Source organism: Sarcophilus harrisii, chromosome 5, assembly GCF_902635505.1.
Source record: "Sarcophilus harrisii chromosome 5, mSarHar1.11, whole genome shotgun sequence".
Lineage (NCBI taxonomy): Eukaryota > Metazoa > Chordata > Mammalia > Dasyuromorphia > Dasyuridae > Sarcophilus > Sarcophilus harrisii.
The window spans coordinates 207,523,649-207,549,266 of record NC_045430.1 but is presented as its reverse complement, the minus strand read 5'-3'; the positions used below and the strand labels follow the sequence as shown (position 1 = coordinate 207,549,266).

The 25,618-nt window shown below is 36.6% G+C and overlaps 2 pseudogenes; one reads left to right on the top strand and one right to left on the bottom strand.

Annotated features, from left to right (window-relative positions):
• Positions 1-1,101: 1,101 nt before the first annotated feature.
• LOC100926068 lies at positions 1,102-3,089 on the top strand (annotated as a pseudogene).
• Positions 3,090-24,271: 21,182 nt separating this feature from the next.
• Positions 24,272-25,271, bottom strand: LOC100925806 (annotated as a pseudogene).
• Between the last annotated feature and the right edge of the window lie 347 nt (positions 25,272-25,618).

The window sequence follows — 25,618 nt, the reverse complement described above, 5'->3', positions numbered from 1 at the left end:
ATGTATCTGTGATCCATCAGTGTCTAGGTTTTTTGTATCATTATAAAAGTGTGAAGAAGTTATGTTCCAGTTGAAGTAGCCAAAGATAAATTATGATGTAGTGAGAGAAATGAATACTGTATTATTTTATTAATAACTAATTATTAAGTGTGACCCATCTTTTTTCCTTCTACTTTCTATAAAGCCCTAGCTCCTGCTCCTAAAGGTCATGATTGATTGAGGAGATAGTTCCTAGCCTTCAAGGAGCATATTTGAAAATTTGGGGGCTGGACATCATCCAACTGGGGGACCTTTTTTCTATTTAGAGCATTAACAGAATCCAGTCTGGGTAAACCCATATCTTGGGGAAAGAAATCCTTGCCCTTGATCTCCTCCCTTAAAATATAGGGTGACCCAGCCCATGAAGGAGGTCCAAATGCAGATGACTTCTCCTAATTGAGTCTTGTGATCAAGCCACATTTTCAGCAAGAGGAGCTGAAAATTTAGTATACCTCTTTATTAAATGTCCATCAGTCAGGGTTGATTTTTCACTTGGCAGGGGAGTCCCTTTTCAAATGAAATTTAATGCTTTTCTGTCCCTTCCTGTGTGTCTGGTTACCAGAGAAATCATTGCCCATCAATTTATTGATTGCCAGCTAGCCTATTAATGCATTGATAATTAATTATCCAGAAATTGTTTTCTCTGAGTTTTTCATTCATCTCAGTACTGAACCAGAGGTGTAAATATACAGCCTACAGGCTTCATGCAGCCCACAAGACTAGAGTCAAAAACTGAAAGCAGCCCAAAACAGATTAAAATGTAGTTGGAACATTTTTTATCAAAATAAATAAAAATATAGTAAAACAGTCAAAGTGTATTCAGTCATCCTTGTGTCTGATTTAGTAGCCCCTGTTTCTATTTAAATTTGACATCACTGGTCTAAATTTTCGAGCTTCCATTTGACCTTTTGCTGGTCAAGTATCCCCATGCTCTCTATCGCTTTGTTTTTAAAAAAGAAGAAGAAGAAGAAGAAGAATTGTAAGGGTACATCCTGGATCTATATGTTATTTTTCCTTTAGAACATTTTCATAATGTTTTATTTATTTTTGTTCCCTGTAGTACTGAGAGGAAACTTGGCATTGTGAAAAGAGAATTAAAGGGCAACCTGCATAAGGAGTGACCAGTGGCCTGCCAGGATGAACAAGATGCTGGTAGTGTAGAGCACCCTTCTGACATTGCACCAGAAATAATGGGTTTTCTGAACAACTATCCCTTAAGTGCCAGTGAGGATGAGGAAGACAGGGATGGAGAGAGAAAGCATCTACAGCTCCTAGAGGCTGTCAGTGGCCTGGATGAAAGAACAGGCAGAAATGGACTAAGTGATTTGAGGCCAGTCTGCAGGTGTCAGAATTCAGTATCAGCACTGATGGATTGAGGAAAAACTGGCCCTTCCTTTTTGAACCACTTGAATATAATCAAGGCTTCTTCCTCATTGGCTAAAGTGAAAAGACAGCTAAAGAGAGTTAAAGACAAGAAGGCTGTGGAGTTGCTCCTCAGCAAAGAGAAAACTGAGCAGATAGTGGGAGAATCTGCATGCAGTGAAACTTCCCAGACCATGACCAAGTGGGACAGAAGAGCACAACAGCTGGGTTTTCCCCTGGAAGAGAAACAAGTACGACTTGTCCCTATTGAGTCCTGGGTGACTGGAAGGCAAGAACTGCCCTGGAACAGGAAATTTTTAACCTCTTCCATAAGAACCAACTGCCACTAAGGGACCTCTATTGACCCCAGAGAAGAAGGCTCCCTCAAAGCCATGAGCCTAGAGGAGGCCCAACAGCTTCAGAGACCCTGGGCCCTGCAGTCCTACCATGAAGCCAGGGCTCAAAGACAGAAGAAAATCAAAAGCAAAAAGTTTCATCATTGCTAAGAAAAAGAAAGCCAAAGAAGCCCTGAAGCATTTCAGGGGGACTGGTAGTCCTCCTGCCCCATTAAAAGAGCTGGAAAAGAGAAAAGTGGCCAGAATGGTGGAGAGAATGAGCCTCCATCACCAGGACAAAAGGAACTGGGCTAAGGCAAGGGCTGCCATGGCCAAGAATGGCCAGAAGACCTATAAAGAAATCCAGGAACAAAGAACGGACCCAGAACCCTCAGATGCCATCTGATAGTAAGCAAGAGGAAGATGTAGAAGATCGAGTGAAGATGGGGACAGGAGTTTGAGTCCCTGGATGCAGAGAAGTCATGTCACTCAAGCCAAGAGACTGTTACCAATGAAGAATATGAGAGTGAGGAAGATGAAAAGGTCCTAACAGAGGAGAAGTCTGTGTTACAGGAACTTAAAAGAGGAAGGTCCTTAGGAAAAGGGTGGGCATCCTCCTGGAGTCACAGAAACAGAGGGCAAAGGAACCTAGAATGCAAGACCATGAGGGCCTGTTAGCTGAAAAAATCAAAAAGGCCAGACAAGGAAGCAAAGTGGGAGGTCAGCTGCCAGAGTCCCAAAGAACTGGCCCAGAGAGAGGAATTTGTCCCATTTGAGGAGGAACCCTTGCCCAGAAAAAAGCCAGAGAAAGAAAAGCCAGAGAGAATACAGACACTGTCAGAGACTCCAGGAATGGAAGAAGGTGCTCATGAACAGGGACTACTTAAATCCCTAGCAGGAGGGTGTCCAGAGCAGAATCTGGGGAGGCAGTTCTTAAGAAGAGGGTCAAGGAGAGAAGCAGGTTTCTCACCAGACTTCCTGATGGTCTCTCAAGGAAAGACAGGAGCTTGTCATATGTGATTATCAGTGAAAAGCTTAACAATCAAGCTGCTGCCCACAAGGTGAATGTGTTTCCATTCTCTTTCAGCCACCACCATCATTTTGAAAGGACTGTCTATACTCCAGTGGATTCTACTTGGAACACTCCAAGGGCTTTCCCAAAAATGACTGCTCCTCAAGTTGTAGTCAAGCAGGGTCACATCATTGCATCTATAAAGGTGGGGGACGTGAACTTCTAGTGGCTGCCCTTCAATTCTGAAAGTCAACTACAGCAACCAGTGCACGTATGTCACAGACCATTAAAGGAAGCACCAGAGGTCCTGCTTGAGCATCTATCTACCTTTTGTGGGTAAGTAAATTCCATACTTCTTTCTTGTCCCTGCTTGCCCTCAGCTGCTAAAACAAGAAATTAATCTAGCATGTGGCCCATGCTGTCACCTAATGGAAATAAAGCAGAACTTACAGTTAAATAAAAGAAAAAAATACTAGACTTAAAGTAAGGAAGTCCCAATCTTTTTCAATCCCATGGCTTTCAATAAACCTTCCCAGATCCTCTATTTAGTATAAAAGGAAAGAAATTCTGGGGTGTATCTTACATATTTGCAATAAGAAATAACATAAACATTAATTTTTCACAAAGAAAATTTTATTTGGTATATAACTTAAAAAAAATAAATTTGGTAAATATTTGCCAGAACATCATCAAATAAATTAGCAATAACCTTAATTCTATTTCTTGTCAACCAACAGTTTTTATTCATGGTGTGGTTTTTGAAAGAGATACCCGCATATCACATTCAGCCTTCATTTTGGTACTTCCTTTGGATTTTATTAAGATTGTGATTGAGAATCTTCATTTATAGAGATAAGTTATTGTAAAGGGAATTAAAGCCATGAAAGTATGCTTCAAGATTGAAATATGTTTCTCTTCAGGTGCACCAAAAGTTTTGTAACTTCATTTATTGGAAATCAAGTTGGAGGTAATGGTTATTGCAGTGATTGATTAGCTCATTTTTCATTGAGTTGTTACTGATATTTTTCTAGCTTAGTGTGGGAAATGATTTTGTATAATTTCAGTTAGAGCCTGGTTAAAATAAAGATGTAATTTATTTCCCATTGAAGTTCATAGATCCTCTGAAATCCCAGAGTCTGAATTATTGTAAGATCAAATAGAGTAATATTTCTCATTAAAGCACTTTGTAATATAAGTATGAGTCATCTTTCCGAGTTCAAATTTGGCCTCAGTCACTCACTAGCTATATGACCCTGGGCAAGTTATTTACCCTCGTTTTTTCTCAGTTTCTTCATCTGTAAGATGAACTGCAGAAGGAAATGGCAAACCACTCTGGCATCTTTGCTAGGAAAACCCAAATGGGCGTCATGGAGATTTGGACATAACCAAAAACAACTAATAGAAATATGTTTGAACTGGAATATGGCATAATGGAGATGGCTAACCTTTGATTCAGGAAGACCAGGGTTCAAATCCTATGTCTGATACAGAGACTGTATGACCTTGGGAATGTCCTACCATTCAGTGACTTAGCTCACTGAGGCTCTAAGTTATCATTAGGTTGCCTTAGCTGCATCAAAGGGTGGAAGGTATGGACTTTTATAGCTAAATCTTACACCCATTTATCTTCTGTTATTTTTAGATGGGGGAGGCTATAAGGGGAAGCAGACCTAGAAGAGTAAGAGAATTCTCAAATACAGGAAAGAGAAAAACATATGATCCCAGAGGTCTTGACTTTCCTTAGATGAGGAATTTGGAATGGCATCTTATTTAGCATTATAAAGATAGCATGACTTAGTAATATAGAAAAACAAGGATCTGGGTTCTTCAAATTGTTGTCCTGATGGGATTCTGGAAACGTGAACATGATTGTCCCTTTACATGAGATGGAATCATCTCCCAAATTCATTGAGGAATATTTGAGCTGAATGAAGATGCCTCTGTGATCTTATGTATGTGCTTTCAGCACTGCAGCTCTGATCCTATTTGGAAGCTGGCCCACTGTGATGAGGGCTTATAGTTGTTCTGCTTTTAAATGCTGCTTTGCTGATGAGTGCCTGGCAGAATTGTCCTTGCCTTGCTTGGGGGCATGGTGGATGAAGGAGAGAGGCGACAGAAGAAAGGTCCCCTCTTTGCAAAGGGTTGTGTAGGCAACTAGCCACAGGGAGCCCATTCTTCCTTTGACTAATGACAAGTTTAGCCAAAGAGATCACTCTAGCAAAAAGAATGCAAGAATTTCTCTATTTTTGGAGGTAAATCAAGCTGACACATCAATTTGGGATGAATGAAATCCTTGAAGTTTCTTGTAAGTGCCCCTGAACAACACTGAATTCTTTAAAAAAAGAACAAAAAGACAAACCTGTTCTTTTTTTGTAATGAGATAGAAGATGAAGATCTAAGTATGTTAGATACTGATCATCAGGCTTTTTAAGTTACCATTAGACTTATTGACAAGCCTAAGCCTCAAAGATATTAAAGTTTCCCTAAAAGTCATTTATTTTCTTAATGTGCCTGGGAGGCATTAAATGAATTTGATTTTAATTTTAACAGAACATCCATAATTTCAGAATAAATTCTGCCCTTTTTAATTGTGAAAATTAACTTGATTTGTATCCTTTAGATTTTCTAATGCTTCTGGAAAAAGTCTCAGAAAATATATAGTCTATGGCTTCTTATCAATACTTTAATTGAACAAAGTGATCATGTAAACTCCAAGAGAGAAAAATAATTCCTAATTTAATTTTGGATCTCTGTGAAGCTAGAACATTTCATTGTATGTTGGCTAACTTGATAATCATTTAGCTAATGAACTGAATTCTATCCTCCAATAATTAATATGAATTGAGCTTCTGAGGTATCACAAATGGCAAAGGTGAAATCACATAGAATCATAAAATCTCAAGAAGCAGAAATGATCTCAAACATTTCCAACATATTATCCATCTACTGGTTTAACATGGAGTATAACTGGGGTGTTTTCATGGTGGAGATTTGGGAGCACTGATCACCATCAGAGATATATAACAGGGATTAGAACTGGGAGAGACAAACAGGTCACTGGATCCAACTCTCTCATTTTACCAGCAGAAGGAGCAAGGAAGGGACTTGTCCAGGTTAACACATGCGTAATTGGCCAAAGCATGATTCTATTTCAGAGTCATTGCACTATCCTTTGCACTGATCTCCCTGCTGCCATTTGTTGGGATCTTTAGGAAAAGAAACAGGTTACATCCTGATTCAAATGAAGTCTGAAGGCAAGGGCTAGATATATTTTTTTCCTCAATAGTATTTTATTTTTTCAAATGTTTTCAACATTCATTTCTGTAAGATTTTGTGTTGCAAATCTTTTTCTTCCCTCCCTCCAAAGAAGGCAAGCAATTGATACAGTTTATAAATGTACAATTCTTCTAAATCCATATTTGTCATGTTGTACAAGAAAAATCAGTCTGCATAATTTTTAGATATATCTTTCAGCTCTATGATTCTATGATCCTAGAACTGTGCAACAAGGAAGACCAGGTATGTCCCTTTGACAGGTATGAATTCTCCTTGTCCCCTGACATTGCCTCATTGATTTGCCTCATAACTTTGTGCTGGGTGATTCAAATTTACTGCTAATTACATACATGGGTTAGCCCTTGGGATTAACCTAACAAAAGAAGTTTAAATGCTGTGATAGCCTAGGAAAAAACCAAAGCTCTAGCCTTCTGGGCCTTAGTGATCTATCTGGCTAGTGGATAGATATCAGTATCTGGATAATGATATATCAGACAATCTCTGATCTATACAGATGCCTCTTGAGTCATCTAGATGGCACTGGGTCCAGAGACAGGAAAATCTGAGTTCTGATATAATCTCAGACATCTTGGGCAGCCATTTAATCTGTTTTTCTCAACTTTAAAGTGGGGATAAGAGGATTGTTGTTCAAATCAAATGAGATAATATCTGGCATACAGTAGACACCCACTTCCTGCAATATGCCAGTACCAAAGCAGGAGTATTTTCTTTGGATCACTTTCCTTGCCCACCTATATTTTCCTTGCTGGAAAGTAAGGACAGATTCTAATTATTGGGAAGATTTTCATAAACATCAAACATCTTTGTATCTTTTTGCAACTTCTATTTATTGTTCCCAATTTTGTCCTCTGGGTAGGGAATCCCCAGCCCCTGTTGTCCATCCTTAGGATCAATTCTTCATTTTATAAAAGAGAAAATTTCAGTCTAGAGTTAAGTGGCTTGCTCAGAAGTAATAAGAGGTAAAGTCAGGATTCAAACTAGGGTCTTCTTACTCAAGACCCAGTTTTCTTTTTGTTCTGTGTCCTTAGGCAGCCTTTGAGATGCGGAAGACACCTAACCTTAGTCTTTTCAGGCTAACTAACTCCTGCTCCTTTCCCTTATCCCTTATAGCTTTTTATTTTCAAAACACATGCACAGATAATTTTCAACACTGACCCTTGCATAGCCTTGTATTTCAGATTTTCCCCTTCTTCCCTCCATCCCCTCCCCTAGATGGCAAGCAATCCAATATATGTTATACATGTTAAAATATATGTTAAATCTAATATGTGTAAACATATTTGTACAATTCTCTTGCTGCCATCCTCAGCAACGAGATCAACCAAATCATTTCTAATGGAGCAGTAATGAACTGAACTAGCTATGCCCAGAAAAAGAACTCTGGAAGATGACTAAAAACCATTACATTGAATTCCCAATCCCTATATTTATGCACACCTGCATTTTTGATTTCCTTCACAAGCTAATTGTACAATATTTTAGAGTCTGATTCTTTTTGTACAGCAAAATAACGTTTTGGTCAGGTATACTTATTGTGTATCTAATTTATATTTTAATATATTTAACATCTACTGGTCATCCTGCCATCTAGGGGAGGGGGTGGGGGGGTAAGAGGTGAAAAATTGGAACAAGAGGTTTGGCAATTGTTAATGCTGTAAAGTTACCCATGTATATATCCTGTAAATAAAAGGCTATTAAATTAAAAAAAAAAAAAACCAATTCTCTTGCTGCACAAGAAAAATCAGATCAAAAAGGAAAGATGAGTAAGAAAACAAAATGCAAGTGAACAACATTAAAAAGAATGAAAATATTATGTTGTGATCCACATTCAGTCCCCACAGTCCTCTCTCTGGGTATATGGCTCTCATCATCACAAGACTATCAATCATCTCACTGTTAGGAGTCACATTCATCAGAATTAATTATCATATAATCTTCTTGTTGCCATGTACAGTGATCTCCTGGTTCTACTCATTTCACTCAGCATCTTCAGATAAGTCTCCCCAGGTGTTTCTAAAATCATCCTCCTGATCATTTCTTACAGAACAATAATATTCCATAATATCCATATGCCATAACTTATTCAGCCATTCTCCAACTGATGAGGCATCCACTCCTGGGGCAGAATCTTGAGGTCCCTCACCATCCCGTTTACTCTCTCTAGACATGTCAGCTCATCCTGGAGAGAATTTTAAAGAAGACAAGATTTAGTCCTTGCCCTTTTACCACTGCCCTTTTCATTGATGAGATTACCAGAGCCATTTTATTGGTCTTCTATTTCCAAAGCAAAGTCTTTTAAAATCAAAGGCTCATTAACTTAGCAAGTAAAATTATTTTAGTAATCTAGCCTCTTTGGAACATACTTTCCCCATCAAACACCCATCCCACTAATATCACAAGAATGAATAGCAATATAAAAACAACTGCAAAAAAAATCATTAAATACTTACTATATACATGATACTCTGCTAGGTACTGGGTATATAAAAATGAAATAATAGTTCCTGATCATAAGGTGTTTACTGTATTAATATAAGAGAAAAGACAAGGGCAAAGGGAAGAGAACAGATATTTATTAAATGACTATTAATGTGCCAGCCACTCTACTAAGCATTTTACAAATATTATCTCATTCTAAATACACAAATGATTCATACATGTAGGATATGATTGTATATTAGCAACCACCTATCATGTGCCTAGCATCTGTCATACATATAAAATTTATATGAGAATGGTCTATGCAAATATTGAGTGTATCCTTGATAAAAAAAAAATATGCTTTCCATAGCAAATCACTTCTTCACAGATGCACAAATGATTCAAGAGTAAGATACTCATATTAATGGTTTGTTGATTACAAAAAAAAGGGATATGATAGATTAATGTGAAATTTTAAAGGTATTCTTCCTTGGTTCTTTTAAATAAGAAATACTCTTCCATTGTCATGAATCCCAAGTAGGAATGATATTATATTTCTTTTAGTGGAGTTGTAATTTCATTGCTGTAGGGAGCTCCTGGTAAGATATTTTCTTTAGAGTGCTGATCAACAGCAGCACCATCCGCTGGGCAAATGATAGACTTGGGAAGTTGCCTGAGAGTACAGAAGTTCAGGATGATGTAGCCAGTATGCTTGAGGGTCTCTATCCACTAGGCATACTATCCAAAGAAAGAGTTTGCCTTCCTAATGTTGATATTTCTCATTTTTCTATGGATGCTCTGGATTTCATAGTTGGTTCTCTGCTTTGAATTACTGGACCTTGTGACTATAAGAATGATGGCACCGTTAATGGGAAATAGTTATATATGAATTATCATATAATAGTACCTGACATATAGTAGGCAATTAATAAATATTTGCCACTTGTGCTTGGAATATGCTCCCTTCTCACCTCTGGGCTCGAATGTCAAATTTTCAATAGGAGTATTTAAACCTTAGAAATCAGCAAACACTACAAATAAAGGCTTGACTTATTAATTTGTTGATTGTGTAGTATTTTTAAAAAGTGATGAAGAAAATGTTAATAAAGCAGATAAAACTTTTAATTGTGTCGGGCATTATCTCTCCCTCCCCCTCGAAAAAGCTGTTATTAAACATATACAAACACACCCTTGCCTCTCCTTAGTTTCTCTCAAAGGCTCAGTGCAAGTGTTCCTTACTAATTAAGGACATTTTAACTGATTCACTCCCCCTCCTCCTACCCTATTCTCTGGTATATATATTTTATATTTATTTCTGTGCTCATGTTGTTTTCCTAAAATAGAATGTGAGCTTATTGAAGGTAGGTACTGTTTTGTTTCTGTATTCCTCAGTATTTACAAGAGTTAGGTGAATAGTAAATACTTACTATTGAATTAAACTAAATTGAATTGAATTAAATCAGTAGTTCTCAAGCATTTTGGTCTCAAGATCCCTTTATATTCTTAAAAATTATTGAAGACCCCAATATGTTTTTGTTTGTGTACATTATATCTGTCATGATTAGAAATTTTAAATAACGTGTTAAAATGTATTCATTTAAATTAACAATAATAAATGCATTACATGTTAACATAAATAACATTTTTGTGAAAAATTTTTTCTATATTTTGTATGACTACACATGTATAATCAGTATCTTAATTGCTTGCTGTCTCGGAGAGGGAAATGGAAAGGAGGGAAGAAAAGAATTTGGAATGTGAAATTTTTTAAAAACATAAGGTAAAAAATAGATTTTACATATAACTTGGAAAAATAAAATATAGATGACTGGGGGGAAAAAAGAGAAATATACTTTCCAAAGTAAAAATTAGTGAGGGCAATGGAATTACTTTTATATATATATATCTTCAGATCTCTTTAACATCTAGCTAAATAGAAGACAGCTGAATTCTTATAACTGCTTTTATTTTCAATGTATTATGTATGTTGTTTTGGTTGAAGTATATGAATAAAACCTAGCCTTACTCAGATATGTAGACGGAAAAGGGAGGAATATTTTAATAGGCAAATAATCTTAGTACTTTAATGAAAATAATTTTGCTATCTTGGACTCTCTGAAAAAGTATTAGGGACTTCCAGGGGTCTGCAGATCACACTTTGAGAACTGCCAAATTAAATAAAGAAAGTAAAATTGGGTAAGCATTGCAAGTAGACTTTGTAAATATAGTCCCATGAGTAATAAACATTAGCCACAAGTTTAAAAGGGGAATTTCAGAAAAGATTATCTAGATGTCAGCATCATTTGTAGTGAACACTCATTTAAATAGCCAACTAATATAAAAACACCAAAATTTATTTGGTGCACTGAAATATGTCCTAGAAATGTCCTGAATCTATAAATTATGAGACAGATGTTTTTCCACATACTGGCCTAATATAATTTACATAGATATTATTCCTTGCCCTAAGAGCACTCTTTTGCACTGTACATTATAGAAAATGTCATGTTGGATTTATATGAAGCTAGATTTCTGCAGGTGGCATTATTGATGGTGAAGGGAAGATTTCCCCAGACACTGGAAATCGGAAGCACCTCTGAAAAACACTTTTTCACTTGAAAGGGCTATAAATCTAATAAAAACCTTGAATTCACATGAATCCTTTTATGCAATATGTTGATAGTAAGTGTATTACTGAGGAGAAGAGGCAAATAATTACCTTGGGACAACCACTATGAAAAATGAATGTTGAATCTTAAAAGTATATTTGATGCTGGAACAAATACAGACATTTTTTAGAAAAACTATATTTCCTTAAAATTTTTCATGAATATTTTATTGTGAATTTCACTGTATAGTACATGATGCCACCTAGAGGTATATATAAATTTATATTTTAACTATGTCTTACTTCCAAATTACCCTATATAGAAATTTTAACTCTCTCTAGCCTCCTACTTTATCCTCTATTCTCTTTTCTTATGCTGTAATCTATGAGGAACAGGAGACCCTACTTCTTGCCAATGCTAACTCATTCACTTTTGACCTTTATCCTATGACTTCTTTTTTTCCCCGAAGTTTGCCCCTTTCTTTGATCATCTCCCTTTCTATAATTTTTAATTTCTTCTCCTCTACTGACTCATCTGATGCCTCTAAATATGCTCAAATCTCCTCCACGCTTAAAAAAGTCTTATTTGACCTTTCCATTTACATTCATCTTATATTTCTTTTCTCTTTCAGAGCCAAACTCCTAGAAATCCTCCATTTGCCTCCATTTCCTTACACAGACTTTTGATCTCATCGCTCAACTGAAACTGATATCTCAGTGGCACTGGGAGAAACTCTGAATCTAAGACTTTTTCCCAAGTAATCAATGATCTTAGATCTTTTTAAAAATCTAATGGTATCTTAGTCTTGACTTCTTAACTTCTTTCCAGTTTTTGGCCCTGTTAATCACTTCCTTCTGGATATAGCCATTTATTGAGTGCTTACTAGGTGCTAAGAGTCCTAAGCATTGAGGATACAATTAATAAAAGGAGTGTGCCTGCCTCAAATAGCTTACAATCTATCTCACACAAAAAGCGGCAGGGAACAGGGCATAGAATACTGTGTGGCATCTTGTTTAATGGAGTTGAAACCAAGTGGGACAGTAGATGTAAAATGCAGTAATCTGAGTCCAGTTTTTGTCCTCTTTAAAGGAAGTCATTGAATGGCATTTGGTATTCTGCCCTCTAACCCTCCAATGAGAAGAGAGAGGAGACTGAGGGATGTCAATCTAGGCTTGAATTAGCAACATGGTGGTGCCTTTAGAAGTGAGGAGCTTATTAGATGCAAGAATAAACTCTGAATAGTCTCTCACTGTGATCTCATTAGTTCCCACAGATTCAATTAAAATCTTAATGCAAATGACTCCCAAATCTAAATAGTAAATACCCCAAAGGATTTGTGAGTTCAAACTCCAACAATGAAAATCATAACCCATCCATGCTTGCTTGCCCATGCTCTGTGATTTTTTATCCATGTCTTCCCATGCAGAAAATCCACTTGTATCCTGAAAGTTTTCCTTGTTTTCTCCTAACATCTTGGAGATGCCAGAGAAGCAATCTACTACTCCCCATCATCCCTCAATGCAACCATTCCATCTTCTCTTCTTGTCCTAGATTCCCTTAATGACATCTTTTACTCCAGTTCTTCTTTATAATTCGCATTATCTATAAGTTGCAGCCTGATTATGCCCACCATGGGCCCTTCTATTGCCCTTTGTTTGATAATTATTTTTAATTTTTCAGAGACTATCATGTTCTATGTCTTGCTGGTCAAACAGTAATAATGGTAGAATTAGTTGTATTAATTAATTAAAATTAGGGGCCTTTGTTTCCATGGGAAGCATAGGGATTTTAAAGGATCTTTGCAATTTAACCCCCTCTCCTCCTCCTCTTCAATTCTGGCCCAATTAGTTCTTAATCTATAATGACTTTCCTAACTATACATATTGAAAGGCAAGATATATAGCACACCTACTCAAATGCATTCCCTAATCAGACATTCTTCATCCTTAGTTTTTGTTTTAGTCCAAATTCTTTTGAATGATTATAGATCTCTTCCATAGACCTCAGCAATGTTTAAAATATTGATACAATCAACACAATGTCTTCTATGAACAGCAGCACCTGTAGGATAGCATGGCTTCAACCTGAACTCCGCCCTAGGTACAATACCTGGCACATAGCAAGCACTTAATAACTATTTACTGACTGATGATTGATTTGGTTCTGGATCTCCTCCACCACAGTGGTAAGTACTCTTGACAGACATGCATCTCTCTATTTTATTCTTTGCTTCATATTTATCATAAGAGAATCATTAATCAGAGTTATTTTTGTTGTTTTCGCTTTCAAGGAATTTTGAGTGTTTTTTATGTATACATAGGGAACACCTTGTTGGAAAACCTGAAAAGGAGATAATTTGCTATTTAAATCTCTATATCCTGCCCTAATTTTTCTCCTGAATTCTATGTATCAGTTAGTTAGTCAACAAGTATTAAGTACTGGCTATATAAAGGCAAAAACAATCTCTGCCCTCAAAGAACTTATATTTTAATAGACGTAGATATAACATGTAGATATAATGTGAACAATGGGATCTTCTTTCTCAAAGAATATAAAGTAAGCTTTGCCTTGTTTAATTCCTTATGTGGAAGAGGGCCAGTGATGAGAGTTCACTTGTTGTGGACTCAATTATAGTTTTGTAATTTCCTCAGAGGCTATAGTGGAAAGACCTGGCAGATCTGGACTCTGTAACATAAAATAAGGACAGGTTTGCCTAAAGGAGAGGCCAGTTGGGATGGGGAATAAGGGTTATACATTAGCAGCCTGGGGTTCAGAAGCAATGGTATGATGAGTAAAAGGGGATGGGAGTATACTAATCATTCAGGATTAGATTCAGAAAGAGTACTGATGATTGGAAAGAGGTTTATTGAGGGAAATGTGATTAGAGAGTGTGAGGTTCTTCCTTGAGATTCAGACTCTCCATACCTTCTGGAATGCATGCTCCATAATTAAAAAATGTCTTTCATCTTAAACTTTTTCCTTTCTCACTACTTCCATCTTCTGATACTGAGACCTAGCTCTTTTCTTTTTTCTTTCTTTCTTTTCTTTTACTTTTTAAAATTAAATCTTTTTATTTTCAAAACATATGCATGGATAATTTTTCAACACTGACCCTTGCAAAACCTTGTGTTCCAAATTTCCTCCCCTTCTCCCCACCCCTTTCCCTAGATGGCAAGTAATCCAATATATGTTAAACATGTGCAATTTTTCTATACATATTTCTTCATTATGCTGCACAAGAAACAACAGATCAAAAAGGAAGAATAATGAAAAACAAAACAAAATGCAAGCAAACAACAACAAAAGAAGTGAAAATACTATGTTATGATCCATACTCAGTCCCCACAGTCCTTTCTCTGGGTGTAGATGGCTCTCTTCATCACAAGACCATTAGAACTGGCCTGAATCATCTCATTTTTGACAAAAGTCATGTCCATGAGAATTGATCATTGTATAATTTTGTTGTTGCCTGGCTCCTTCCTAAGATCATCTTTCCTCTACTGGCTTTCTGTGGCATCCTTCTCAGAGGAGGAAAGAAGATCTTTAAAATCAGGGTCCTTTGATAGCATTTGACACTTGTCTTCTTTTACTCTTTATTTCCTTGATCGTCCAAAAACACTATGCTTTCTTGCTTCCCCCACAACTTCTTTAATAATTTCTTATATTTTTCTTATGCTGATTTCTCTTTAAATTTAGGCATTTTCAAAGCTTTATCTTCAAACCTTTTCTATCCTTTCACTATATTCTTCTTGGCGAGCTCATCCTGACTTCAAAGATCATCTTCATATACGGATGACTTCCAAACCAATTTTTTCAGTTCTGACATCTTTTCTGAACTCTTGATCTGCTTTTCCAAGTCAGGGTTAAGTGGGAAGGAATAGGATAAGCATTTACATAACAGGTACCATTTGACGGGCACTGTGCTAAGACATTTTTGAAATATATGATCTAAAGTACTTTCTGGATGGGAGCAGTGGGGGGTGTTCAGGGAAGACTAGAAGAACTTCTTGTGTATGAGCTGCTGAGCTGTTTTTCACTTTTGATAACCACCTGATTTACCCAACTTTCACCTATGGCACCAAGAAGCTGTAGCATGTGCATTAAACTATTCTGGCTGATGTGTTAAACCAGGTTGAGAGCAATTGAGGGGTTCCAAAACCAGTGGTGAGTATGTGTAGGGCAAGTAATGTATTTTCTCAGAAACTGTTTGCTAAAGTATGTGAAACCTTAGGCCTCAGTTTTGATTTCCTAGAAATCACACGACCCTGAAGAAACAAAACTTTGGAAATCCCCTTATGCAAATAATGCCCCTTCCAAGCCAATTTAGCCAGCTTATCATCCCTCCACCTGTATAGACCAATCAATTTTAAGGTCAATGAGTGGTGGGTGATCTACAGTTTTATGCTACAAAACCAACACTTTTGCTTCTATAAAATCAGCCTCCTTGCACTGGACTGGCCAGGAGAGGACTGACGGCTTCTTGCAAACCTCACACAGTTAGAATATCTGCCTCAAGCATGTGAAGACTTCCCCCAGCAGCATAAAGACAGTTTGTCCCAACAGCCATGAAGGCAGCTGAAGCAAGCATTGTGGAGTGCTTAGAGCTTGCAAGTTATCCCAGATGTCTTTCCTTTGTCTTGTCACTATACTTTGATGACTGAAAGACCAAGTGAAACCAGTGACTTTGTGCAACTCTTCCTCACAAATCCAACTTATGTGAGAATCAAAAGACACCCCCTATATCATTTTGACCTACCTCAAAGTCTTGTAGCAATAGACAAGTGATGAAGCAGCAGGTGCTGATGCATTGAGAGCTGGAGAACCCTTGACACAAGTGGCCCAGGCCATAGGGACATCTCACTGGAATGAAACAGCAGTGGGATTTGACAGCCTCCTCAGTCTCTGAGTAACTCTTTTAAGGGATCCATACAACTCACTTCCTGATAAAATGAAAAGACTAGAAAAGGAGCCCTAAAAACTGCTTCACCCAACTCTAGCCTGTTTACCACAGCAGGCAGGAATCTCACCCTGTGGTTGAAACAAAAAAGATACACAAAAACTTTTTATGAAGATAATTCCACTTACCATCTCTTCATGGAAAGTGTGCACACTTATGCACAACATGAAACCGATAAACAGACCCTGTTGTGACAGATGGCTGTCAGCAGATATCACATTCAAATGGCAGCCCTGAATGAAACAGCTAGCAAATGAAGGTCAACTTACAACGGTTGGTACTGTTTTTCTAGAGTGGCCACAATGAAGGGGAATGCCATGGAGGTGTAGGTTTTGCAATCAAAATTAATATAATCAACAAACTTGTATGCCTACCAAAAAGAGAAAAAGATTCATCACAGTGTTATTGCCATTAGCATGAAAGCACCAGTCACCATCATCAATGTGTATAATTCTACTATGATGAACATTGATGAGAGTAAAGAAAAAGTTTATGAAGACTTGCTGACATTGTATCATCAACGTGCTGAAAGAGGACAAGTTTATAATTCTGGGTAACTTCAATGCAAGACCATGGACAAACCACTAGACACGGCAGGTAGTCCTTGGAAGAAATGGATTTAGAAACAGCAACACTAAAGATTACTTACTACTTAAGACTTGTGCATCTTGTGTCATCATATCCTACACTGTCTATCTAAATGTAATAAAAACTCATGGGTGCACCCTTGCAGGAAAAATTGATATTTAAGAGACAGGGTGTGATAACGAAGAAAGCAATGTATGGCCAAAAAGTGCTGGGCTGGTCATATCTTCTTGAAGCTATATATCTGCATTGCAGCACTCCCAAGGCAAGAGGACTATCAGAAGACTTAATAACAACAATTAGAGCACTTCTTTGAGAGGGAACAACTTGTTGTTAACTACGAATATCTGGCAACAGTGGCGCAGAAAAGGAGTGGGCAGCTTTCAGAGATTTGGTATACAGTATCAAATTTACTCATCTGAGCCAGAATGTATCAAAATTGTGCATCTCAGCCAGAACACTGACAAACATCAAGATTGGTTTGATAAAAATGATGAGAAAATTTAGAAGCTGCTAAGCAACCTTTCCCCTCCCAAAACCCACAGGATTTTACCAGCAGGATAGTTCCGCTATCTCTAAGAAGGCAGCATTTAACTCTATCAAAAGCAAAGTACAAGTGAAATTTAAGACATGTAGAATTCTTGGCTTAGGAAGAAGGAAGATGAAATTCAGTTTTACATTGACCATAACAATCCAAAACTTAAGATGCTCTGAAGGTTACTTTAAGGCCAAAAAGCTATGGTGCATCTCAACTACTCAGTTGATGGAGCTACATTGATTAGTGATAAGGACAGCATTCTAGAGAAATGGGCTGAACACTTTCATAGTGTTCTTAACAGGTCATTATCAACCAAGCCATTGGCTATATACTTTAGGTTGAAGATATGCCCTCTGTAGCCAAACTTTCAACTGAAGAACAGGTTTTGAATGCCATTAGATGATTTTTGTATGGCAAAGTGCCTGGTGCTAATTCTATTCTAGCTGAGATTTACAAGGCAGGAGATCCACTGCTCATATAAAAGTTGACTGAAATTTTCCAAATAATATAGCAAGAGAAGATTATCCCCCAGAAGTTAAAGAATTCCTTCACTGTTCATCTCTGTAAAGGTAAAAGAAATAGATTGTCTTGTGACAATTACTAAGTGGATTGTAGAAGGTCACAGTCAGTGGGGAAACTCTGGGTAAGACTCTTCAGCCCAGAGGGAACCTGCTAACAATGTCTTGCTAGGCTCCCCATCTCCCCTAAGGGCTCTCGGCCTTTCTGAGAAGTCAGGGGGTGGTGACAACCTGTGTTGAGATTGAAGCAGTGATACCAGGTGGAAGTAATACCAGGTGGCAAATTACATACAATAGTAAATTGTTTATGTGGTCCCACGTGCACAGTATTGTTTTTGTTGCATTATAAAAAGGGGAAAGTTCTTGAAATAAATGGACTCATTTTCCCACCATCTTCAGGAGTCCTGTCTCATCACTTCTCCACTAGGAAGGTATATATATATATATATATTTTAAATAACTTCTTATTGACAGAACCTATGCCAGGGTAGTTTTTTACAACATTATCCCTTGCACTCACTTCTGTTCCAATTTTTCCCCTCCCTCCCTCCGCCCTCTCCCCAAAGATGGCAAGCAGTCCTATACATGTTAAATAGATTGCAGTGGATCTTGGATATAATATATGTGTGCAGAACTGAACAGTTTTCTTGTTGCTCAAGGAGAATTGGATTTAGAAGGTATAAATAACCTGGGAAGAAGAACAAAAAAGCCAGCAGTTTACATTCATTTCCTAGTGTTCTTTCTTTGGGTGTAGCTGCTTCTGTCCATCCTTGATCAATTGAAACTCAGTTGGATCTTGTCTTTGTTGAAGAAATCCACTTAGGAAGGTATATTTTAATCACCCTGGTGTGGGGGCTCAAGAAAACAATGGTACGTTTTATCATCCCAACTTGGAAGCTCTAGAAAGCAGGAAACAACAGCGGATCTCTCTCTTAGTCGTTGCGGGCAAAGTTCTCTCTAGAGTCCTTCTTAATAAGTTGATCCTTCATTTGGAATATGGCCACCTACAAAAGAACAACTGTGGCTTCAGAAAGAGCCAAAAAATGGTTAATATATGGTATTTACTGCATGACAACTCCAGGAGAAATATCAAGAGCAGAACAAAGATCCACATACAGTATTTGACAATCTGACTAAGGTCTTTCTTACTATTATTCATGAGGGCTTATGGGAAATGATGTCAAAATTTGGTTGCCTGGATAAATCAATGAGTACTATACATCATTTTCATGATGGCATGTTTGCATAGGTTTTGGGTGATGCTCTTGCACTTCCCAGTCCCTACTAGAGTGAAGTAAGACTATGTGCTTGCTTCTATGCTTTTCAGCATGATGTTTTCTACAATGTTGTCAGATGCCTTCAGTGAAGACAAAAACGGCATCATGGTCAGCTACTACATTGAGGGTAAATTATTTAAATTGAAAAGGCTACAAGTCAATACCAAAGTAGATGGTGTGCAACTTTTTGTTCCCAGATGATTGCACACTCAGTGGAACCTCTGAAGCTGAAAGATGTAAAAAGTATAGATCGATTCTCTGCTACTTGTGCTAATTTTTGCTTAACAATTAACACCAAGGAAACAGACACAGAACCACTGGTTAAAACATTCCAAATTTTTCCATTTGTTTTAACGTTGGAAGTATATATTTTCCAGGAGTATACATAGTTGATGAGATTGAGGCACTTATTACTGAAGACGTGTGCATCTCATGTCATCATAAGCTACACTATTTATTTAAATACAATAAAACTTCATGGATGCACCCTTGCAGCAAAAATTGACATTTAATAGACTACATCATTGTAAGGAGAAGAGACAGGATGTGTGAAAATGAAGAAGGCAATGTGTGGCCAAAGAGTACCAAAGATAAGTCATAGACTTATTTTCTTCAAGCTAACTATTTGCATTCAATAAAAATAGCAGTTCCAAGGCAAGAGGAGTACTAGAAGACTTAATGTCAATAGATTAGAGCACTTCCAATATAGCTTACAAATCACTAACAGATAAAACACCTTCTTGATAGAATACTTTAACGACCTGATCTGTTCCCATTGTGCCATTGCTCGGAAACTTTCAATAGCTTTTTCCATCGAACTTTATAAAGCCGAAGAACTCAACCTCGTTCAGTCTCACCACAATTTGTCTCTTATTTACCTTTCCAGCTTTATTTCTCTCTCTCTCTCTTTTTTATTTAATAGCCTTTTATTTACAGGATATATGCATGGGTAACTTTACATCATTAACAATTGCCAAACCTCTTGTTCCAATTTTTCACCTCTTACTCTCTACCCCCTCCCCCAGATGGCAGGATGACCAGTAGATGTTAAGTACATTAAAATATTAATTAGATACACAATAAGTATACATGACCAAAATGTTATTTTGCTGTACAAAAAGAATCAGACTTCGAAATATTGTACAATTAGTTTGAAGGAAATAAAATGCAGGTAGGCAAATATAGGGATTGGAATTCAATGTAATGTTTTAGTCATCTCCCAGAGTTCTTTCTCTGGGCATAGCTGGTTCAGTTCATTACTGCTCCACTGGAAATGATTTGGTTGATCTCGTGCTGAGGATGGCCAGGTCCATCAGAACTGGTCATCATATAGTATTGTTGTTGACGATATAATGATCTCCTGGTCCTGCTCATTTCACTCAGCATCAGTTGTAAGTCTCTCCAGGCCTTTCTGAAATCATCCTGTTGTGGTCATTTCTTACAGAACAGTAATATTCCATAATATTCATATAACACAATTTATTCAACCATTCTCCAACTGATGACATCCATTTAGTTTCAGTTCTAGCCACTACAAAAAGGGCTGCCACAAACATTCGTGCACATACAGGTCCCTTTCCTCTTTATAATCTCTTTGGGATATAATCCCAGTAGTAACACTGCTGGATCAAAGGGTATGCACAGTTTGATAACTTTTGAGCATAGTTCAAACGACTCTCCAGAATGGTTGATTGTTCACAACTCCACCAACAATGCATCAATGTCCCAGGTTTCCGCATCCCTCCAACAATCATCATTTTTTTCCTGTCATCTTAGCCAATCTGACAGGTGTAGTGGTATCTTAGAGTTATCTTAATTTGCATTTCTCTGATTAATAATGACTTGGAGCATCTTTTCATATGACTAGAAATAGTTTCAATTTCTTCAGCTGAGAATTGTTCATATCCTTTGACCATTTTTCAATTGGAGAATGGATAGATTTTTTATAAATTATAGTTAATTCTTTATATATTTTGGAAATGAGGCCTTTATCAGAACCTTTGACTATAAAAATATTTTCCCAGTTTATTGCTTCCTTCTAATCTTGTCTGCATTAGTTTTGTTTGTACAAAAACTTTTCAGTTTGGTATAATCGAAATTTTCTATTTTGTGATCAGTAATGATCTCTAGTTCTTCTTTGGTCATAAAGACCTTCCCCTTCCATAGGTCTGAGAGGTAAACTATCCTGTGTTCTCTAATTTATTAATAATTTCATTCTTATGCCTAGGTCATGAACCCATTTTGACCTTATCTTGGTGTATGGTGTTAAGTGTGGATCAATGCCTAGTTTCTGCATATTAGTTTCCAATTTTCCCAGCAATTTTTATCAAACAGTAAGTTCTTATCCAAAAGCTGGGGTCTTTGGGTTTGTCAAAGACTAGGTTGCTATATTTTGACTGTTTTATCCCTTGAACCTAACTCTATTCTACTGATCAACTAATCTATTCCTTAGCATACCAAATAGTTTTGGTAATCTGCTGCTCTATAATATAATTTTAGATCTGGTACAGCTAAGCTACCTTCATTTGATTTTTTTTTCATTAATTCCTTGAAATTTTGACCTTTTGTTTTCCATATGAATTTTGTTGTTATTTTTTCTAGGTCATTAAAATAGTTTTTGGGAGTCTGATTGGTATAGGCTAAATAAATAGATTAGTTTAGTAATATTGTCATCTTTATTATATTTGTTCACCCTATCCAAGAGCATTTAATATTTTCCAATTGGTTAGATCAGACTTAATTTGTGTGAAAAGTGGTCTGTAATTTTGCTCATAAAGTTTCTGATTTTCCCTTGCAGATAGATTCCAAATATTTTATATTATCAGTAGTTACTTTAAATGGAATTTCTTTGTAACTGACTGTTGGATTTGTTAGTGATATATAAGAATGCTGATGACTTATGTGGATTTATTTTATAACCAGCAACTTTGCTAAAAGTTGTGGATTATTTCTAATAACTTTTAGTAGAATCTCTGGGTTCTCTAAGTATACCTTCATGTCATCGGCAAAGAGTGATAATTTGGTTTCATTGCCTATTCTTATTCCTTTAACTTTTCTCAGCTCTTATTGCCAAAGCTAGTGTTTCTAATACAATATTAAATAGTAACGGTGATAGTGGGCAACCTTGTTTCACTCCAGATCTTATTGGGAATGGTTGCAGTTTGTCTCCATTACACATGATGCTTACTGATGGTTTTAAATAGATGCTGTCCAGCTTTATTTCTCACTGTTCTCCCATACTCTCATTTCCAGCCAAATTAGGCTTTTTTTTAAAGTTGCAAAGTGCCATTTATTTATAACTTTATACACAAAGAAGGTAAAAAACCAAAATAAAAGAAACTGGTCTCCATTTTGATGCTTCTGTCTGTGTTTTAGTAAAAGTTTGGCATTCAGCAGTACATGTCCTCTTAAAAGCCTCTTAAGGCTTAATGAGTTCCAAGTTGCAGGATATAAATATAAATATAAATCCATAAATCCTCAGCATTTTTATACATCACCAACAAAATCCAACAGCAAGAGATATAAAGAGAAATTCCATTCAAAATAACTGTCGACAGCATACAATATTTAGGAATCTATCTATCAAAGGAAAGTCAGGAATTATATGAGCAAAATTACAAAAAACTTTCCACACAAATAAAGTCAGACTTAAAAAAGAAAATAATGTTTTTGGAAGGCTGAGAGAATATAATAAAATGACAATTCCCTAAACTAATCATTTATGTAGTGCTAACCAACAGACTTAAGAAAAATTTTTAATGATCTAGAAAAAAATAAAAAAAATTCATTGGAATAAAAAACAAGAATTCCGGAAAATGAAAAAAATCAAATGAAGGCGGCCTATAGCTGTACCTGATCTAAAGATTTATTAAAGCAGCAGTCACCAAACCATTTGGTATTGACTAAGAAAAGATTAGTTGATCAGTGGAACAGGTTGTCACAAGACAGAATAGTCAACATAGAACTAGTTTTGGAAAATGCAAAACCTAACTTTTTGGGATAAAAATTCATTATTTGACAAAATTGATGGATAACAGGAAATTATATAGAAATTTAGGGTGGGACCCACACTTAACACCCGATACCAAGATAAGATCAAAATGGGCCAGATTTAGGTATAAAGAACGAGATTTAAATAAATTAGAGGAACATAGGATAGTTTATTCTCAGACCTGTGGAGGGGGAAAGAAATTTTGGACCAAAGATGAACGAGAGACCATTATTGATCACAAAATAGAAAATTTTGATTTCAAATTAAAAAGCTTTTGCAAACAGAACTAATGCAAACAAGATTAGAAGGGAAGCCAAAACTGGGAAAAACTTCACAGTTAAAGGTCCTGATAAACCCTATTTCCAAAAAATATAGAGAATTGACCTTAATTTATAAGAAACAACCATTCTCCAATTGACAAATGGTCGGATATGAACAGACAATTTTAGATGATGAAATTGAAACTTTTACTTATATGAAAGAGTGTTCCAAATCACTATTAATCAGAGAAATGCAAATTAAGACAATTTGAGATACCACCACACACCGTCGATTAGCTTAAGATGAAGGAAAATAATGAATGTTGAGGAAAGGGAAAAATGGGACACTAATGCATTGTTGATGGAGTTGGAATAATCCAACCATTCTGGAGAAACTGAATTATGCCAAAAAGTTATCAAATGATACCCTTTGATCCAAAGTGCTACTACTGGGCTTATACCCCAACGAATACTAAAGAAGGAAAGGACCTGTTGCCAAAATGTTGGTGGCAGCCCTGTTTGTAATAAGAAACTAAAATGAATGGATGCCCACAAGAGAATTTGGGGTAAACTGTGGTATATGAATCTTATGGAATGTTATTGTTCTTAAGAAAGAACCAGCAGTATGAATACAGAGAGGCTTGAGACTTAATTTGAACTGATGCTAATGAAATGAGAGAACCGGAATCATTATATACTTTAACAATGGTACTGTATAAGATGCTGATGGGAAGGATTTCTTTAAAAAGACCTAATTCATTTCAATGATCAGTGATGGACAAAAGGCAACCCCAAAGAAAAACACGGAAAAAAAACTGTTTGCATTTTTGTTTTTCTTCCCGGTTTTTTACCTCCCAATGCAATTTTCCGGCAACAAGAGAACTGTTGGTTCTGCCACAATATTGTATCTGGATATACTGCAACATATTAAATATATGGACTGCTTGCCATCTAGGGAGGGGTTGAGGGAGAGGGAAAAATCGAAAGAAGTGAGTAAGGGATAAGTTTTTAAAAAAAATTACCCGGTAGGTTCTTTAAAAAGTTATTATGAGTTAATGAAATTAGGTGAATTAGGAATTAGAGAACAAATTAATTGGACCAGCAATACATTTTCCATCAGGCTTGAAGTTAAGGAAGCATGCTTTTCTTAACTGATACGGGGACTCAGTGGTGTCAGAAAATATTCATCAAGAGCTCGAGGAAGGACATTCACAACAAATGAGTGGGACTTTTTTATTTAACATAGAATGACTTTGGGTCTGGAGAAGCACTCTCTTTTCATAAAGGTTGGGGATGTTCTTTAGCAGGTTCTAGCATATTTTTGTAGGTTTGAAAATAACACTCATTCCTCTACCAGTAAGAGGGTTCTAAATATTATAGGCATCTCAGAAAAGAAGAAAGCCTCTTTATTTACTGGTAAAGGAGGAAGGAAACTTGCAGGCATGAACCTCAGAGTCATTCTGATCTTCCTGCAGGAATGGTTTATGTGATTAGATAACTGTGGATTTGTTTTCATTACTATCTAATCTCATAAGAATCTTGGCACTTCTTCGTGAATATCAGTAAGAACTCCAGTTTCATTAGATAAAATATGATAGATGAGAATTGGAGTAGGATCTGCTAAAATAAGTTCAGCAAGATTTGCTTTAAATTGTGGCACATGTTTCATAAGGAAGGCAACAAAATAGGAAGTGAATGACACTTTACTGGAAACCAGATTATTCCTGAACTTGGAAAAAAGCCCATCTGCAACAACTGTTAACCAACAACTGATATACTGAGTTCCTTGATTTATCCAGATTTTTAAAAAATTCTGTACTGAAGTCCATTACATCATCTCCCTTTGGTAATTTCCATACTACCCTTTCAATGTACTTTGTATTGAATTGTGTTATAGTTGCCTTTTGGAGACTCATGAAAAAGATTTCATGATGAAATCTTTTGCCATTCTGTAGCTGTGTGTTGAATCTGGATATGGAACTTCAATTTCCACAGTGAACTCTTGGTCATGAATTACATAGGCATTTACAATATGGATATCAAGGCCTTCCACCGTACATCAAGACCCATATCTTTAAGAGCACAAACTTCTCCTGGCTGTAGCAAAAAGGAAATGGATGCTCCAGAGACAACCCTATTGGAAACAGTTGCTTCCACATTAATGACTTCTGAGTATGGCTCAGAAGTTATTTCTGGGGGATTGGGTGTACTTGAGTCTTTGGCTGTCAGACGTTGAAGAAAGGTAACTGCAACTGAGAAAGATTTAAAAGAACCTGACAAGATACTTAGAGAATTGCTAGTGGAGAATCACATGATCCTCAGGTATGCTGATTACATCACCCTTCTCAGTACTCCCAGGCAACTTCCCAAGTCTCATTTGCCCAGCAGATGTTGATAGCATTCTAGAGGAAATCTCT